We start from the raw sequence: 14192 nt of genomic DNA, 5'->3' as shown, positions 1-14192 counted from the left end.
TACTTTGAATTTATTGATCATAATTCTTTTTTTTTTTATCATTTTTCATTTAAAATTTGATATGACGAAATGTCTTAGAACAGATTTGTATCGACATGAAACACATTGAAGATAAGAAACATGTGATTGGTGCATCATATTCTTCCATTGCAAAGTTATCTGATAATAATATAGTCTATCCAATGTTGCCAGATTTCAGAATTTTTTTTTAAATAATTTTTTTTCAATATATGAATAAAAAAATTTATAAATATTTAAAAAAAATATTCAACTTTCGATCATTATTTTCTATAACGATTTAATCTGTTCATTTTTTATGACAAAATAAAATCTAAATAATAATTATTATAAATTATAATAATTATTGTTATACGCAATAATTTTTACAAATTTTGGTATTCTGTATTCCGCGATTGTTCCATCATTGATAAGGTGTCACAAATTTCTATTATATCTCTAGTGGTGCTCTCGTAAATGATTGTAAAAATTTATGATTTTTATCTCTATATAGATACATTTATCAGTTTTAGCACTGATTGTATGACGAGTACTTTCGAAATTTTGTTTAGGCTATTGTTTTATGTAATTAATTTTTTCCCCGGTCATGTTAAAAGGTGTGATATTAAAAATTAAATTTTATCTTCTCAAAAACAAATATTGGAAGATGTATTTTAATTCTAATAAAAAGTGGACCATGTTTTTAGTTTAAAAAAAAACCGCAATTAACATTCTTCGATTCATTTTCCCCCAAGTGAAAGTGTTGCTTTCAGTTGTTCATCGATTATACACGTAATGATTTTACGATGTGTCACTCGATTCAAGTTTCAAGTGTCTTTTGAAATTAAATTCCATAATTCAATTTTTCGAAAAAAAATTTTTTTTTTCTAAATTAAATTTGAAAAAAAAATTATATATTAAAGAAATTTTCTAAAAAATATACAATTATTTTTGAGTGCAAGATTAATGTTACAAGAAAGAGAAAAGTGATGAGGGATTGTATAAAAGGAAAAAAAAAAAAAATAAATGATGGAGTCTGAGGGTGGAAATATTAATCGTAACATTCTCTACAATGTCCTATATTTAATCACACGCGATCACCTGGCTTTAAGTGACCAATACCTTAACAGCGTTGCCAGTTGAAACGTAGAAATACCAGAATTCACATTTTGTCACAGAAAAATTTCTCTTCTTAAAGTAATTAATTAAAAAATTCAATCTTTCAATAAAAGAAATAATTATTTTTCTTTTTTAATATAATAAAAATTATTTTTATTATTATTATTATTATTATTATTATTATTATTATTATTATTATTATATTACTATATTTCTGAATAAAAATTTATTATTTTTACAGAAATTTAAAATAAAATTTTGTATTAAAAAAAATTTATAAAAAATTAACAGGAATTTAAAGAAAATTCGTTTTTAATTACAAACTAATTTATCAAAAACGCTTTTTAATATATGTAATCTCAAATTTTTTCAACTCAAAAATTCTAAACGAAATGAATATTAGATTTTGAAATTTTTAAAATATTAAAATACAATTAAACACAATATATTGATAAATTGAATTCAATTAGTGAATTCGTTATTTAATTAAAAAACGTTCGATTTATTTGAAACGAGAGGTCGACTGAAAGGGTCAATTTATTCGAATGCCAAGTGCAGTAACTTTATTGGTATTAGTAGAAAGCACGGGGTTTTATGGGATTTTTGCGTGTTCACAAAGAAAGCTCCGCGGCAAAAGTTCGATCGATACTTGAAAAGCGAGACCTCGAGCTTCACCAGAAGGACGTTCCAGATTTGGATTTGTTGCAACATCATTTTATTATACAATTATTTTAAAAATTTATCTTTGATAATTACTTTTTTAAACAAAATAAATAACAAATTGGTGATGAAAATATTTGAATTCAAATAATACAAAATTCAATTTTAAAAAATGCGCATTCGATTTTTACAAAAAAAAAAAAAAAAATTCCTGACATTGATCAGAATGTATTTCACGAATGATGTATTTATGAGACAGTAAAATATAAATTACGAGACAGACATACGACTACCAACCTAAAAAGTTTATTTTAAACCTTTCTGACATACACAAAGATATATTTTCTAAGTCCGTAACAGTTAATTTTTTATAAATTCATCTGAAAAGTACAACCGGATTTCCGTCAGTTTCTTTTATTTTTATAAAAAAAAAAACAGCGAAACCACCCTCTCTCATCACATTTGGTGACTCAAAAGAAAAAAAATTTTAATCAATTTTTCTATTCCAAATGATATATTTAAAAGACTTCCAGATATTTCACGACGAGTCTAAAATTAGAGGAGAAAAATGTCAGGCCTAAGAATAGAGAGAGAGAGAGAGAGTGGACCTTAAATTTGGAGATGACTCGAAACCATTTTTTTTTTTTCAACTCAGCATTTTGGTCAACGAAAAGTATAATTGAATACATCAAAATGTATATAGAGGAGTGAATGCATTTCATTCAAAGGCACACCTGCCGAGTCCTTGAAATCCGGTTCCTCTCAGTTGAATTTTATCATATAAAATATTGAGGAGCATTCACGAGAGTATTATATTAATTTATGACTTTCACATTAAATTACGATTAATTAAGGTCTATTATTAATAATAATAATAATAATAATAAAATAGTGTACGATAGTATTAGTAACGATGGAAATAGTACAAAAGATTTTTATTTTTATTCAAATTTGGTTTTGGAGTAAAAAATTTCCTTGGTTGTGGAATAATGAGATTTCTACCAAAAAGCATAAAATCATAAAAAGGCCCTCTACGGTCTAAATAATAATAATAATAAAAATACATTCTGTAGCACATTTTGTTGTATTAATGATTTTAACGCCTTTTGGTAATTCTAGTAATTTTAAAATAGATATTCTATTATTACAAACAGTTAAGAAGGTGTCAATAGCACTATAAATAAAGTATATACTATTATTAAAAATATTCTATCAATTCAACATTGTTGCCAGGAACATAAAAATTATTGATTCAACAAAATCTAGTCGAGAATTTATAGTCAAAAGTAATTTAAATTCGTCAAAACTGTTGCCAAATTTTAGAACCTAGTAAACTTATTTAGATTAATTTTACAGGAGAAAATCTTTTTTTGAAAATATTGTTATCAACTGTTTAAAGTTGTAAAATATATTTTCGAAAAAATGTTTCTCTTGTAAAATTAACGTAAATAACTTTACTAGGTTTTTGCAATTGAACAACAGTAATATAGATTAATAATAATAAAGAACACATAATAATAGTGAAGAAAGATACAGAATTCAATTAGATTCAAAATTTCCATGTGATTTCTGCTATTATGATCGTGTCATTGATTATGGGAAAAGTAAAATCCGATATGCAGTGTATATCCTTGCTTTCAGGAAACATAGTCATTAAGGCATTTGAGTATTCAGTGAGAAGCTTTAATATTCGTTAAGAGCGCTGTACTGCCCAATTTCCGACAATTTGCAAATGGTGGGTAATGAATTATTACGATCGTCTGCAGCTGCGCTTTACGCACACGGTCACGGACTATTCAGACTAATCCATAAAGAGTAGCCTATTCCAAATTCCAATGCCTACTACTACTACCACTACTACTACCACCAAAATCCATTTGGATCCCCAAGCACATGTCTTTGGCACCTTTTCTTTGACATTCCAAACCAAATCTTTGTCAAGGCATTAATTTTCATTACTAAAATCATTTCCTCAAAAAAAAGTAATTTTTAAGAAAATACCTAACTGTTCTACCTCTTAAAGATTTATTTTCTTTCCGAGGGGAAATCTATGATAAGAATCCAGTTTTGAAAATGTTTTGTCACAGTCCCTCTTAATCCTCGAGACTATGATCAGTATAAGAGAGACAGGTTGTCATGAGGCTTTGCATAATCGTGAGTCGCAGTTCATGATATATGTTGAATCTCTTGAGAGAAGGGGTTACAAGATAGATAAGTTGAAAGCAAGATGAGGAAGCTTTCATTGAAGATAACGAGGCGTCGCGTAGGTCGCCAAGTCGACTCGTCCTTTGAGGTTATGGCCAAAAGCCGCAGTACATTATCATCACCACCACCAACTTCACTTTTTTTTTTTTTTTCTTAATGGCCAAACTGATAAATTCCTAAGATACTTGAATGCATTCTTTACCATTGACTAATACATTGAAAAAAAATGTCATCGAGGCAAAGAAGCGCCACGTCAATGCAGATCCGGTCTTTTTGCGACGCAGAAGTACCGCAGAGATCAATAAAGGGCCACATTTCAAAAGGGCACACAGGGTATATATTGTAATATAGTAAAGGGAAAATAACTCAGGTCAGTTCTTGTTGGAAAAAAAAGAAAAGCCTAAAAGCCAGGTAAAACTGACCTGAGAAAAGAAAAAAGGAAAAGAGGGAGAGGAAATGTGAGGACGTTGGTACAGTTGAAAGCGGATGGAGGGGTCAAATACCAAGGCGAAGGCGTCAATGAATTTTCACCTACCTATGTTTTAAAAGTCTTTTGTACAATAAATACTTAAATAATATACACGCGAACGAACTTGTATTTTTCACGCGCTTATTTTATTTAGGGAAAAACAATATAACTTGACTAGTTTCAGTCTGTAATTAATTGAAAGGGAGGGTGGAGAACAGTGAACGAACTGTGTATAATGCGAAAAACTACGCCGGTTCTCAGTCACTCAATTACAACAACACACATCCCTCAGTGACCACTCCCGCACAACGACTGAGCCGGCAACGCTGTATCTGATGAGGACTCGGATCACCTCGTGCTAGGGTTCGGTAATTTTCGAGATGTCTCGTTCATCTTCGCTGTTACTCGTCTTGTAGCCGAAGTATTGATCGTTACCCGGCATGGCCGCCGACGAACTTGGGTGGGGCAGCCGTCCCGGGGCCGGGACACGACATGCCGTGTCGTGGCGACTAACCTTCTTCTGTCTCTTCTTTTCTCTCTCTCCTTTTTTTCCGTTACAACGTCTTCTCCTCCCTCTCTTGCTCATCATCGCGTCACCTCCACCTTCGTGTGAAAATTAACTCCCTCATCAAGAGGCTTCTGCCTCTTGGATCCTCGTTATGGAAAATCGTGACCAATTTATGTCGCGCCACAATTTCATCCTTCCTCCTCTTAATCGTTCACTTCTTAAGAGTGGACCGAGACCAAAAATCACTGACATTCCAAGACTTCGATCACGTACCGCAAGAGAAGCAGATAACTTCAGATTTAATCAACTCATGATTTCATTCAGATGAGAAAAAAATTGACTCTTTCCTCAATTTTTAATAATTATGCAATTTTTCAACCACTTATTTTCTCATCTCGCGAAATATAATCTTTCAGAAAAAACTTGTGATTTAAAAAAAAAAAATAAGTCTTTGACTTATACCGATCAATGTTTCTTTCAAGCTTTCGACATGTTTTCCAATGAGGTTATATAAATCATTCCAAGGAACCTAAATAAATGAGATACATGGAAGTCTGTCATGGCAAAGAATTTCATAAATCTTTGATAGAAAATATAAAATACACAATATTTACGATTTTTTTTTCTAATTAATAATCCAAGTATCTAGAAAAGATTGAAGCAAACTTTTATATTGAAAAAGTTCAACAAAATCAATATTTTACATCATTAGGAGCATCGTTTTTTAGTGCTATTTTTTAGTTTATTACTGTTTTTTTTTTTAAATCGTTTACCTCATTCTGAACTATAACCTTAATTATTAACACGCTACAATTATTTTCATTATTGCATTCCTGAATACAAATTTCCGATGGAATCTTATATTTAATGATAACTTTCCTTGCTATATCATTCAAACATAAAACGATGTAGAAAGTATTTAATTCCAACAGGTTCTAAATTGCATTAAGAACAAACACTCGCGAGAAAAACACAACTTCCTCATAATCTGGCATCAAAGGAACCGAACTGTGCATTGCAGCCCTTTTTAGTTATATATGTATAAGAAATAATCGTTAAAAATATTAACAGCATCCTTCATCATAATGAAGCTCGTAGTGTAAATTACATAAAAAATTAATATTAGCAACATTATTTTTAACTAATTTGGAATTGTGTATACGCAACTGTAGACAAATTGGTACAAGTTCTCAAAATTGCATCTATTTTTGCAAAATTAAGATTATCTTTTTAGTTTTGACCCAATTGGGTAATTTTTTTTACATTTTTTTTTTTTTCATTGGAAAGCTGAGATTTTTTCCAATAAAATATATAAAGATAAAAGTGGAACAACAATGATTTTGCGAGAAGATGTAAAAAAAACCAATTTTTTATCCTGTTTTTTATATTTTCTCGAATACCCTTTGTTGTCCCACTTTTATCTTTAAATATTTTATTGGAAAAAATCTCAGGTTTCCAATGAAAATGAAAAGAAAGGAAAAAAATTGCCAATTTGCAAAACTTATATACTTTATTTAAAATATATAGATAAACAAGTATATTCGTTTTTATTTCTTTAGAAAATTTGTAAAATTAGTTAACGTTTCCCAAATTGAAATTAACGTTCACGCCTTATCACTAAATACAATGTGTGTATAAAATCCCATGCTTATATACGCGTCAAATAGTTAGCTTAGGGTTGTATATATGCTTGGGGTAGATGAACATTTCAATATATTTGAGAAGCTCGATTTCAATATGCACATGCGCTTCCAAAGTGGATGTACTTAGGTGTAAAGTACTCTCAACAAACCCTTCAACAGTTTAGTATCATGTTAGGAGATGACGGTTTCAAGTGGCGGAAAAAAAGTATTCGCAAAAATAGCATCCCATCTTCACTGACTTGAAAAGGATGCCAAGGGTAAATCAAACTCACTTCCATTCAAAGACTGATGAATAGCAAGGGATAATACAAAAGGGATCAATAATATAACAATTATTTATGATTCTTTCTTTTCTTTTTAAGATTTCAAAACAGTATCTATAATTTACTGCAAACATATTCTTATCTATATAGAATTTTTCTTGAGAAAATGGGGAAAAATCACGAGAGGCATTTCGATCCAATATTCTTGAATTACAGTCACATAAATGATTGATAGATTTAAGTCATGACATTTTCTTGTATTTAGAAAGAATTTTTAAAGCGGTTTTTGATTTTAAAGAAAATTTTTTATTTTTACTGAGATAAAGTATGGAATGAAGAAAAATGTACATTGAGAAAGGCTATAGACATTAGAGACTAATTGATCCTATGGGAAAGAGCTAATGAGTTATGTGAGAGAGATATGGGAAAAGAAAGAGTAAGGTGTAATTAAAAGGATTTACAATTGCAAGAAACAGAACACTAGAGAATAAACGGGAGTTGGCAAGGTTGAAAATGAAATATTGATCTGCGAAGGCGCGCGCAACCCCTGCAACCGACCCGCCCCTGTCCACCATTTTACGCAGTTCATTGTTGAAAAGGCCCAAACAACTTAATCGAATATCTACTTCCGAGTTAGAGAAATGGGATCTGAATTCACCCCTCGCTAAGAAAAAAACATTTGTTGATCATCTCCTTCAAAAACCATCGAGTTTCACCCTTCATCCCACTTTTCTATCGATAAAAAGGGAACCCTATATTCTGGTTACGAATTTATTACTTCAACCAACTATAATTAAAGTTAAGAACATTAATCTTACATTTTTCCTATATCAAAAAATAATTGTTTTTCTTCACCAATAAAAATATTCAAATTATCAAAAAGATTTTCACAATTTTTAAAATACCATTATTTGATAGAATCTAGTAATTGTCAATAAAAAAAAGAGACATATATGTAAAATTTTGTCTACCTGTACAATAGGGGCTCTATTCAAATGTGACCACACTGCTGATCGAGAATCAATAATCGAGTTTTTAGAGCACAAATATTCTCAATATATGTACTCAATATTTATATCGTGATGCCAGCTCACCTGTAACAAAAATGAGAAAAAGTTTAAAATTACATATGTCAAGAGTTTCGCTTGAAAAGCATTATATATTGTGTGTTTTCAAGATAAGATGCGAAATTAGGACGTTACAAACAAAACTTTATAGAGAAGTTGTAGGACAAAGGAAACAAAGAATTTATCATCTTATAAATTTTAAAATCATCCACATTTTTTCAATGCTCTTGATATCAAACTATCTTGTTTAACAAGTGCCCAGAGAAATAAATATAAATTATTGAAAAAAAATATATATATCGACATAAAAATGGCCCTTTTACGTAATTCTAGAAACTTTATAGATTCAACGGTGCATTTCCAGTGCAATGGATAACGCTTTGTTCAAAAGCAAACAATATAGCCATGCATGATGGAATCAAACCTTGTAGGGGATAACTTTTAATTACTTTTCTGATGGTTTCTAATTATTATTTTATTCTAATTTTAAAAATTCAATAGTTAACAATTTCGTTCTTATAATTTCAAAAAGAGAACAACAACTCTCTAAGCTCTTCTTTATTCAATTATTATGCTTCGATATAGTGCAAATGTTCTAAGTCAAATAACCAACTACTGTTATTTCAATATTGCCGGAGCGAATATTTATTGTCATAACTAACTTTTCAACTCCATTATATGTAAATTATGTTTCACTTCACAACATTATGAATTTCAAACTAATATAGAAAGTTGTTTTTGAAAAACTGAAAAAGCTTAGGCAAAAAATTTCTAAAATTTCAATTCACGAAAGATCAGGAAAATGGTATAAATCGATACGTTTATACAAATAAGAGATTTGCCACACGCGATACATTAGATCCGGTATATACATATAAATTTATTTACAATACTGTCTCGATTTAGTTGCACGAGAATAAAGTTATACATGCGGGACTCGACAATATCGACTTTGTCTGTAGATGTAGCGCTATGCATAGTTTCTTTGGGGAAATGGGTCTAGACGCCCAGGTATGTATAGCGCTTAAAGCTTCACCGTAGGCAAACAAGGAGAAGTTCTCTCGTACAGGAACTCGTGATCGAGTCATTAAGTGTGTCTCTAGCCTTTACTAAAAGTGCCTTGCCTTTACCCTAGCAACTCTCAAAGATGACTCTCTCTTCCCCTATACCTATAGAAAAAACTTGTAGCTAATATATAATTTTCTTATGCGCATAACCGACAAGTAATTTTCTTTTGAAATTAAATCATTTTTTTAAGCCTTTGTATTTGCGAAAAAAAAAAATTAAATACCTTTGCATATTTCATAGACTATTAAAATTTTTCATTTCAAAAAAACAACCTTGATAAAGAAAAATGTTTCATCAAAAATGAATATTCCATGTTTTTTAAAAGGCAGTAAATCATTTAAAGCAATTTTTTTTAAAAATTTTACAACAAAGATAAATGTAAAAATTATTTTATTTAGTCTTGAAAAATGAAACGGTTTAGGATTATTTTTCACAAAGAATAAAAGGGAATTACTTTGAACAGTGCACAAGAATAGCATTTGTAAGTCTTTGTGTTTGAAACGCTACAGGTGGTATTATTCTTGAGTTTATGAGTACAAAAAAAAGGGGGGGGGGGCACACACCACTCTTGAGCCTTTAGTACATGAGTCAAGAATAGAATTGTGAATCAAATTGTTGATAGGGAAAAAGAGAAAGGCTTTCAAAGCATCAATTAGTATATACTGGATGCTTGCAATGTGCCATTAAGGAAAAAAAAAAATTCGAAACCATTAAGCCGAGGGTGATAAAAAATATATACATTTTATAGGAAAAATTAAATATTATATGTTTGACGGAAAACTATCAGCAATACTTCAAAAAAAAATTAGAAGCATTAATTAACATCACTTCTTTTTGGATGTCGATTATAAAAGAAAATTAAACTTCATTGGCGTCTTTATTACTTTGCTTTGCACTTAACTTTCATTATTGGCTTCAACCTATGCAGGTGGAAAACTACGTTACTCTAAGAACCAATTTAAGGGCAATTTTCGACAAACAATATTGACATTTTGATTAACTTGAAAATGACAATTAAATGTCAATATATTGCCAAAGATTTATTTTTTTTTATAAGGTTGGTTTCTTTTCAAACATTATGTAAAAGAAAAATAAAATTTGAAAAGAACGTTTGAATTTGCTAATATTTTGGAAAATATTTAACAGTTATTGTGAATCCTTGCGAGCGACGACCCGAGTACTGAATACTCTTGTCTCCAAGATCACAGAGTGTGCACTACGTAACCTCAAGGTCAGGCTGTTACTACTGAAACGATAAACATACTATTCTCGTGTCTGTTACCTAATCTAAGAGAGACCAACAGTAATACTACGTTTACTACAACCTACGCCATTCACGCCCCCCCCCCCCCCAACCTCGAAACAAACTGACTAATATCTTGAATTGCTTTTCAACTATATCGCACCAATCAACCCCTAAATAATCAAACATCTGACTGACAGGAAATGCTCAAAATTTAATAAAGGTCTGAAATTCCAATTACATCTACGAAATACACGTTATCGTGCAGCTGTTGTAAACGTGAATGAGATTATTGTGAAAAGCCGAATTGAATAATATTATAGAAGAGGCAATGTACTAATAAGTCAACATTTAGAATAATTCTGTTCCAAGAAACAGCTTTTAGAATTTTTGCTTAAAATTCGTAAAATTAATGTATTTATGAATGTTTTCTTTTTCACAAATGAATCAAAATCTGTTAATCGGGGGTTTTCAGGGTCGCTGAGTACGAATCTGTGCTCAGAATTTCGGAATTCAAAATGGCGGACGCGCTTTCGAAAAATCACTCGAATTCATTTTGAGGTGAATTCAAGTTATTTTTCGAAAGCGCGTCCGCCATATTGGATGCGCTATTTTGTATTCCGAAATTCTGAGCACAGATTCGTACTCAGCGACCCCGAAAACCCCCGATTAACTGATTTTGATTCATTTGTGAAAAAGAAAACATTCATAAATACATTATTTTTACGTTATTATTTTTTAACTTTAAAGTGCTGTAGCTAAAAAACTACTCATAGGATTGAATTTTGGCATAAGGAATTTTTGTTCAGGAAGCCTTAAACTACAAAACTACAGAGTTTCAAAAGATTTGGCTGAAAGCCATTTTGAATGTAAAAAGTGCGGGGTCCTTTGCTGCTAATTCGATAGACAGGGATACCATTTATAATAGTAAAAAGTTACCATAAGTTACCATTTTATTAGTAAGGGGAACACTGTTGTTAGTACTAACAACTAATAATTATTGTAACAGATAACATTTAGTTAGTTAACCTTACTAATAACGTTTATTGGTTAAATTGTTATTTACATTCAAAACAATCTACATATTCCCATGAGATTAATAACTCCCGCAAATCCATGGTACTTTTTTAACACTCAATAAAATAATTTATAATTTATATAGAAAATATAATGATATAAAATATATAAGAACATAATTCACCGTGTTGAATACTTCAACCTATTAGCCCAGAATTATTCCAACCTTTAGTGTGAGATTTTACTGATGTTGGAATTTAGTATCTAAATCTACTTTTTACTGATAAATTTAATTAAATTAGAATTAATCATAGGTACAAAAAAGGATTTCCATTTTTTATTAAAACTATTTTCAAAATATGTTATATACGTGACAAAATTATTTGCATCCGTAACATTTGCTATCTTTGGCAACGTATATGTGGGGGAAAAACGAGGTAAATAAATGGAGGCGCCGGACCTCTGAATAATAAATCTCGCGACAAATCCTCAACGAACATCAGTTATATGACTGTTATGGGGGTTATCACGATACTGCGAGTTTTGTCGTAACAGAAACTACAAGTCATTATTAATTTATCACCAAAAAAAAAAAAAAAAAATGTGTTAACGTTATATCTAGTAAATATAGAATATTGATACGCGTAATTTCAGTCAGGGATTTTCTTTAATACCCCATTGGGGAAATATTAAAGGGGATAAGTAATTAACAGAGTTAGAAAATTGTCTAATTCCCTTTTGAACAATTTACATTAATTAAAAGTATAATAAAAGTATTATGAGAAGAAAACTTTTACTCAGATTAAAAGAGAAATGATTAAAAACAAGAATAAAAGGAAGATAAAAGAAAAAAAAGGAATAAAAGAAAAATAGCAAATTTTCTTTTGTGTCATAAAAAAAACAGTAGAAAATCAGTTTTTTTTTTCTTTGTAGTTATTAAATGAAAAAAATTGTGAAACAAAACAATATGGCTTTCTAACGTATAGAAATTTTGTTTTCAGGATCAATATACCTGGGTTTCTGGGAAGCAGAACTGGTGAATTTGGTAAGTAATTATTAGAGAGAATAAAAATTGGTTTCTTCCTCTTTGTTTCTTAGACATAGTGGTTAGTAAAAGGAGTCAAGTGACTTCATGTAGGTTATTTGACGATGCGAAAGTTTGCATGTGAACGCACATACGCATAAAGTACAGAATAATGCGTCACTCGGCTTGGAATAGCTACTGATGCCAACCTCATAGCTTACATACATTCGCCACCTTCGTCAGTAATGTTTCTTTGTATTGATCGCAAACACATACTCAGTACATATATGGTACATGTTACACACCATATGTGTTCGACCAAATTCTACATTATTCCCAAGAGAGAATAAATCAGTTTCAGATTTTTGGGAAATTTCTAAATAAATTTAATAATTGATCTTTTTTTTCGATGAAACGGATAATATTTAAGTCAGTAAATTAGAAATAAAAAGTTTGCGAAGGAAAATTAAAGTATATAAAATTAAATAGAACAAAATCAGTTAGGGGTAAATATGTTTATGCATACATGTTTAATTGAAGAGATATATAGATGGTTTTACAGAAGAAGGTAGTTGTAACATGTGACGTGTACAGTGGTACTTATAGCTTTATCATATCTAACAATAAGTCATGTGCGTCAATTGAGATATACGTGAAAATAGGTATCAGAAATAGCAACCACGTGTTAAACATTTTAAAATTACGTTTCTTTAAACTCAATAATTTTTATCACAAGGTACTTTATGTACACACAGACTCCAGTGTTTTCAAATTTAAAATATTTTTTTCCCTATTCATAGAAGTAAAATTTTTATTTAATTTTTTCTTTAATCAAAAACAAGAATTTATTTATAAATTATATAATAAAAAAATTCGGACAGTTTAACAATTTCAAAATTAGTTCTTAATTCATGAAAAAACGTCTCTGGAAATAAATAATTTGAAGTGGAAATGTAACTTCGTTTATTATGTCATCCAATTCTTTGTCGAGGTCAATTCGCTCTCTAGGACTAGAAGGAAAACATTTTCTCTCATCGAAAATAAAAAAAAAAAAAAATTAAATATGAATTTAAATTTCCTGTTAATTCTAAAAAAGAAGTTGTACCAACTTTTTCCCTCTTTCTAAAAGTCATTTACAAAAGTTGTTAAAAAGCTGTTATAGCAAAGATTATATGAATTTTCAGTGACTTTTTTCCAACTCTGATATTATAATCTTTAATATTAGAGTGGGAATTATTTTTATTACTTTAAAATAATATTATAATCAATAGAATAAAAATAAAAGTATAAAATAAATAGAGAAAAAAGGGAAGTTTGTTTAATTTTAAAATTCAATATATAAATAAAATAATTTTATCAATATTTCGTATCATTCGACATAGGGAAATGTATCTGTAAATTAATAACATGAATGCAATTAAATAAATGCCAATATATGTTATACGTATAAATTTCATTAAAATATCTTAAATGAAAATTTATAACCATGAAGTGTGTTGTCAAGTCCATTTCATTAAATACAGAGGGTAGAATGAAACATTACTACACATTATTTGTATTGAAATATTAAAATCAAACTTTCATTTTTTTTCTATATTTTTATTTAGCTCTCTAAATCTGAATTAGTTAAAATGTTTACCAATTTAATCGTAAAAAACTTCATCTACGTCTAAATTAACCAAATTAAAGTTAACAAAATATTTGGTTGAAAGAATCAAATTATTCAATGAGGAACTAAATTTTTATTTAGTGATTTAACATTCAATGACTAGAAATGTTAATATAAAATTCTGTTACTCACAGAATGATCAATATTTCTTGCATGGAAATTGAGTGAAGATAAGGAAATAGTGCCAACATCTATATTTCAAAATTCTGATGACATGAATTCCTTTGTTCAGGAATCGAT

General features: G+C 29.5%; 1 protein-coding gene across 4 annotated transcripts in view; it reads right to left on the bottom strand.

Moving 5' to 3' along the window:
- The window catches only part of LOC127283176 (14-3-3 protein zeta), a 32928-nt gene that overhangs the window by 15228 nt on the left and 3508 nt on the right, over positions 1-14192 (bottom strand). Inside the window, exon 2 of one of the 4 annotated variants that reach the window (XM_051307883.1) lies at positions 7836-7958. The exons of 2 other annotated variants lie outside the window; for them this stretch is intronic. The gene's annotated coding sequence lies outside the window, so the exon portion shown is untranslated. Of the gene's footprint in view, positions 1-4516; positions 4761-7835; positions 7959-14192 lie in introns of those variants that run through there. One more of the 4 variants, XM_051307882.1, reaches the window with a different exon arrangement.

Source organism: Leptopilina boulardi, unplaced genomic scaffold (genome assembly GCF_019393585.1).
Source record: "Leptopilina boulardi isolate dan_hultmark-lab unplaced genomic scaffold, ZJU_Lbou_2.1 LbouV2_31, whole genome shotgun sequence".
Classification (NCBI taxonomy): Eukaryota; Metazoa; Arthropoda; class Insecta; order Hymenoptera; family Figitidae; genus Leptopilina; species Leptopilina boulardi.
The sequence above is the reverse complement of the archived record's forward strand: the minus strand, read 5'-3'. Positions and strand labels throughout refer to the sequence as shown.